Below are 5,602 nucleotides of genomic sequence, written 5' to 3' on the forward strand. Positions count from 1 at the left end.
AGATCTTTGAGTTTTAAACACATGGTAGTCCCCATTCAATTGAAGGACTAGCTCTCCTCTGTCAACATCAATCACAGCTCCCGTTGTGGCTAGTAAGGTCTTCCAAGGATGATGCATTCATCCTCATCCTTCCCAGTGTCTAAGATTATGAAATCAGCAGGGATGTAAAGGCCTTTAACCTTCACTAACACGTCCTCTACCAATCCATAAGCTTGTTTTATTGACTTGTCTGCCATCTCTAATGAGATTCTTACAGCTTGTACCTCAAAGATCCCCAGTTTCTCCATTATAGAGAGTGGCATAAGATTTATACTTGACCCCAGGTCACACAGAGCCTTCTCAAAGGTCATGGTGCCTATGGTATAGGGTATTAAGAATTTACCAGGATCTTGTTTCTTTTGAGGTAGAGTTGGCTGAACCCATGTATTTAGTTCACAAATGAGCAAGGGAGGTTCATCTTTCCAAGTCTCATTACCAAACAACTTGGCATTCAGCTCCATGATGGCTCCTAGATATTGAGCAACTTGCTCTTCAGTTACATCTTCATCCTCTTCAGAGCAAGAATAGTTCTCAAAGCTCATGAATGGCAGAAGGAAGTTTAATGGAATCTCTATGGTCTCTATATGAGCCTCAGAGTCCTTTAGGTCCTCAATAGGGAACTCCTTTCTATTTGGAGGGCGTCCCATGAGGTCTTCCTCATTGGGATTCATGTCCTTCCCTTCCTCTCTGGATTCGGCCATTTTGGTTGTATCAATAGCCTTGCACTCTCTTTTTGGGTTCTCTTCTGTATTGCTTGGGAGAGTACTAGGAGGAGTTTCAGTGATTTTCTTACTCAGCTGACCTACTTGTGCCTCTAAATTTCTAATGGAGGACCTTGTTTCACTCATGAAACTTAAAGTGGCCTTAGATAGATCAGAGACTATGTTTGCTAAGCTAGAGGGGCTCTGCTCAGAATTCTCTGTCTGTTGCTGAGAAGATGATGGAAAAGGCTTGCTATTGCTAAACCTGTTTCTTCCACCATTATTAAAGCCGTGTTGAGGCTTTTGTTGATCCTTCCATGAGAAATTTGGATGATTTCTCCATGAGGGATTACAGGTGTTTCCATAGGCTTCACCCATGTAATTCACCTCTACCATTGCAGGGTTCTCAGGATCATAAGCTTCTTCTTCAGAAGATGCCTCTTTAGTACTGTTGGATGCATGTTGCCATCCATTCAGACTTTGAGAAATCATGTTGACTTGCTGAGTCAACATTTTGTTCTGGGCCAATATGGCATTTAGAGCATCAATTTCAAGAACTCCCTTCTTCTGAGGCATCCCATTACTCACAGGATTCCTCTCAGAGGTGTACATGAATTGGTTATTTGCAACCATGTCAATGAGTTCTTGAGTTTCTACAGGCGTTTTCTTTAGGTGAATGGATCCACCTGTAGAATGGTCCAATGTCATCTTAGAGAACTAGATAGACCATCATAGAATATATCCAAAATGGTCCACTCTAAAAGCATGTTAGAAGGACACTTTTTGGTCAACTGCTTATATCTTTCCCAAGCTTCATAGAGGGATTCACCATCTTTTTGCTTGAAGATCTGAACATCCACTCTAAGCTTGCTCAACTTTTGAGGAGGAAAGAACTTGGCCAAGAAGGCCGTGACCAGCTTATCCCAAGAGTCCAGGCTATCTTTAGGTTGTGAGTCCAACCATGTTCTAGCTCTGTCTCTTACAGCAAAGGGGAAAGCATGATCCTGTAGACTTCAGGATCTACTCCATTAGTCTTAACAGTATCACAGATCTGCAAGAATTCAGTTAAAAACTGATAGGGATCTTCTGATGGAAGTCCATGGAACTTGCAGTTCTGTTGCATTAGAGCAACTAGTTGAGGGATTGAGATGCTTCTTCCTTAAAAATTGGAAGTAGGTGTAGTATAGTCACCAAGCATCCTCATTGCATTATTGTTGGGTTCGGCCATGTCTCCTTCTTTTTCGAGATTCTCTGTAAGGTTTTCTCTGAATTGTTGTGCTTTAGCTTCTCTTAGCTTCTTCTTCAGAGTCCTTTCAGGTTCAGGATCTGCTTCAACAAGAATGTCCTTGTCCTTGCTCCTGCTCATATGAAAAAGAAAAGAACATAAAAGGAAGAGGAATCCTCTATGTCACAGTATAGAGATTCCTTTATGTGAGTAGAAGAAAAGAAGAATAGAAGAAGGAGAAGAGAAAAATTCGAACACAGAGAAGAAGAGAGGGTTCAAATTTTTAAGATGAAGAGAAGAGTGTTAGTAATTAAATAAATAAATAGAAGAAGGTGAAAGGGAGAGAAATTCGAAAATTGTTTTTGAAAAATGGTTAGTGATTTTCGAAAATTAAGAGAAGAAATAAAATTAAAATTAAAATTTGAAATAATTAGTTAATTAAAAGGAATTTTGAAAAAGGGTGAGGAATTTTCGAAAATTAGTGAGGGAAAAGTAGTTAGGTAGTTTTGAAAAAGATAAGAAACAAACAAAAAGTCAACTAGTTAGTTGAAAAAGATTTGAAAATCAATTTTTGGAAAGATGAGAAGTTAGAAAAGATTTTTGAAATTGAGTTTGAAAAAGATATGATTTGAAAAAGATATGATTAAAAAGATATGATTGAAAAGATATTTTGAAAAAGATTTGAAGAGGAAATTAAAAAGATTTGATTTTTTAAAAATTAAAATTGATTACTTGACTAACAATAAACTAAAAGATATGATTCTAGAATTTAAAGATTGAACCTTTCTTAACAAGAAAGTAACAAACTTCAAATTTTTGAATCAATCACATTAATTGTTAGTAAAGTTTTCGAAAATCATGAAATAAAGATAAGAAAAAGATTTTTGAAAATCAATTTTAAAAAATTTTCGAAAATAACAAAAGGAAAAAAGAAAAAGATTTGATTTTGAAAAAGATTTTGAAAAGATAAGATTTTTAAAATTGAAATCTTGATTTGACTAACAAGAAATAACTAATTTTAAAAATTTTTGACTAAGTCAACTCAAATATTTCGAATTTTATGAGAAAAAATAAGGAAAAGATATTTTTTTGATTTTTGAATTTTTAATGAGGAGAGAGAAAAACACAAAAATGACTCAAAACATGAAAATATTGGATCAAAATCAATGATGCATGCAAGAACACTATGAATGTCAAGATGAATACCAAGAACACTTTGAAGATCAAGATGAACATCAAGACTTATTTTTGAAAAATTTTCAAGAAAAGAAAAACATGCAAGACACCAAACATAGAAATTTTCAATGCTTAGACACTATCAATGAAAAATGCATATGAAAAACAACAAAAGACACAAAACAAGAAAATTTAAATATCAAACAAGAAGACTTATCAAGAACAATTTGAAGATTATGAAGAATGCAATGCATGAATTTTTCGAAAAAATGCATAAATTTTTTTTAAAAACATGCAATTGACACCAAACTTAAAAATTGACACTAGATACAAACAAGAAACACAAAATTTTTTGTTTTTATGATTTTATTAAATTTTTTGGTTTTTTTTTTTTGAAAAATGAAAACAAAGAAAAAATTTTTGAAAAATTTTTGAAAACTTTTTGGAAAACAAAATAAGAAGAAAATTACTCAATCTGAGCAACGAGATGAACCGTCAGTTGTCCAAACTCGAACAATCCCCGGCAACGGCACCAAAAACTTGGTACACGAAATTGTGATCATCAACAATGGTGCCAAAGACTTGGAGCTCTCAAACGTGAATCACACTTTGTCACAACTTCCCACAACTAACCAGCAAGTACACTGGGTCGTCCAAGTAAAAAACCTTAGGTGAGTAAGGGTCGATCCCACGGAGATTGTTGGTATGAAGCTAGGTATGGTCATCTTGTAAATCTCAGTTAGGCGGATTCAAATGGTTATAATGGTTTGAGAATATAAAGATAAATAAAGCATAAAATAGAGATAGAGATACTTATGTAATTCATTGGTGGGAATTTCATATAAGCGCATGAAGATACTGTATTCCTTCTGAATCTCTGCTTTCCTACTACTTTCATCCAAACATTCTTACTCCTTTCCATGGCAAGCTGTATTTTCGGGTTTCACCGTCGTCAATGGCTACCTCCCGTCCTCTCAGTGAAAATGGTCCAAATGCGTTGTCACCGCACGGCTAATCATCTGTCGATTCTCGATCATGTCGGAATAGGATCCATTGATCCTTTTGCGTCTGTTACTACGCCCAACACTCGCGAGTTTGAAACTCGTCACAGTCATTCCATCTCAGATCATACTCGGAATACCACAGACAAGGTTTAGACTTTCCGGATCTTAGGAATGGCCGCCAATAATTCAAGCTTATACCAAGAAGACACTGATTTCACGGAATGGGAGGCTCGGTTGTCAGGCGAGGAAACCATGCGTCGTGGACCAGGAATCCAAGAGATACACACTCTAGCTCTCGCTTGTAGAAGAGAATTGGTTGTCAGGCACGCGTTCATAAGGACGGATGATGATGAGTGTCATGAATCATCACATCCATCAGGTTGAAGTACGAGTGATATCTTAGAACAAGAATAAGCTTGAATTGAATAGAAGAACAATAGTAATTGCATTAATACTCGAGGTACAGCAGAGCTCCACACCTTAATCTATGGTATGTAGAAACTCCACCATTGAAAATACATAAGTGATGGTCCAGGCATGGCCAAATGGCCAGCCCCCATGAAGGTCTAAAATCGCATACACTGATTAAAGATCCATCAAAAAACTTCGAATACAATAGTAAAAAGTTCTATTTATACTAAACTAGTTACTAGAGTTTACAAAAATAAGTCTAAGTGCAGAATTCTACTTCCGGGGTCCACTTTAGTGTTTTCTTGGGCTGAGCTTGAGCTTTACACGTGCAGAGGCTTCTCTTGGAGTTAAACGCCAAGTTGTAACATGTTTTTGGCGTTTAACTCTGGTTTGTGACGTGTTTTTGGCGTTTTACTCCAGAATGCAGCATGGAACAGGCATTGAACGCCAGTTTGCATCATCTAAACTCGAATAAAGTATAGACTATTATATATTGCTGGAAAGCCCTAGATGTCTAATTTCCAAAGCAATTGCGAACGCACCATTTTGAGTTCTGTAGCTCCAGAAAACCATTTCGAGTGCAGGGAGGTCAGAATCCAACAGCATCAGCAGTCCTTTGTCAGCCTCCTATCAAATTTTTGCTCAGGTCCCTCAATTTCAGCCAAAAAATACCTGAAATCACAGAAAAATACACAAACTCATAGTAAAGTCCAGAAATGTGAATTTTTAATAAAAGCTAATAAAAACATCCCTAAAAGTAACTAGATCCTACTAAAAACAACCTAAAAACAATGCCAAAAAGCGTATAAATTATTCGCTCATCACCCTCCCCTGAAACTTTTTCCGAGATGTTTTGAGAAGCTGTTGCTTTCTTGGCCCGTTTAAACGCCTTCATGGATTTTGTGGTCTTCACCATTTCTGCAAAAAGAAGCCAAAGGAAAAGTCACAAACAGAAAAAAAAGGAAAAATTCAACAACAAAGCAAGATTATAAAGTCGGACACTACCGAGCTCAGCACGGAGAAGGGATGGGTCTTCTAAGAACCTC

General features: G+C 36.5%; 1 non-coding gene across 1 annotated transcript; it reads left to right on the forward strand.

Annotated features, from left to right (window-relative positions):
* Nucleotides 1-1,501: 1,501 nt before the first annotated feature.
* Nucleotides 1,502-1,609, forward strand: LOC112715541 (small nucleolar RNA R71). Its single transcript, XR_003159819.1, has one exon. It is a non-coding gene; the product is annotated as a small nucleolar RNA R71 (small nucleolar RNA).
* The last annotated feature ends 3,993 nt before the right edge of the window (nucleotides 1,610-5,602 follow it).

This window comes from Arachis hypogaea, chromosome 1, assembly GCF_003086295.3.
Source record: "Arachis hypogaea cultivar Tifrunner chromosome 1, arahy.Tifrunner.gnm2.J5K5, whole genome shotgun sequence".
In the NCBI taxonomy this organism is placed as follows: domain Eukaryota; kingdom Viridiplantae; phylum Streptophyta; class Magnoliopsida; order Fabales; family Fabaceae; genus Arachis; species Arachis hypogaea.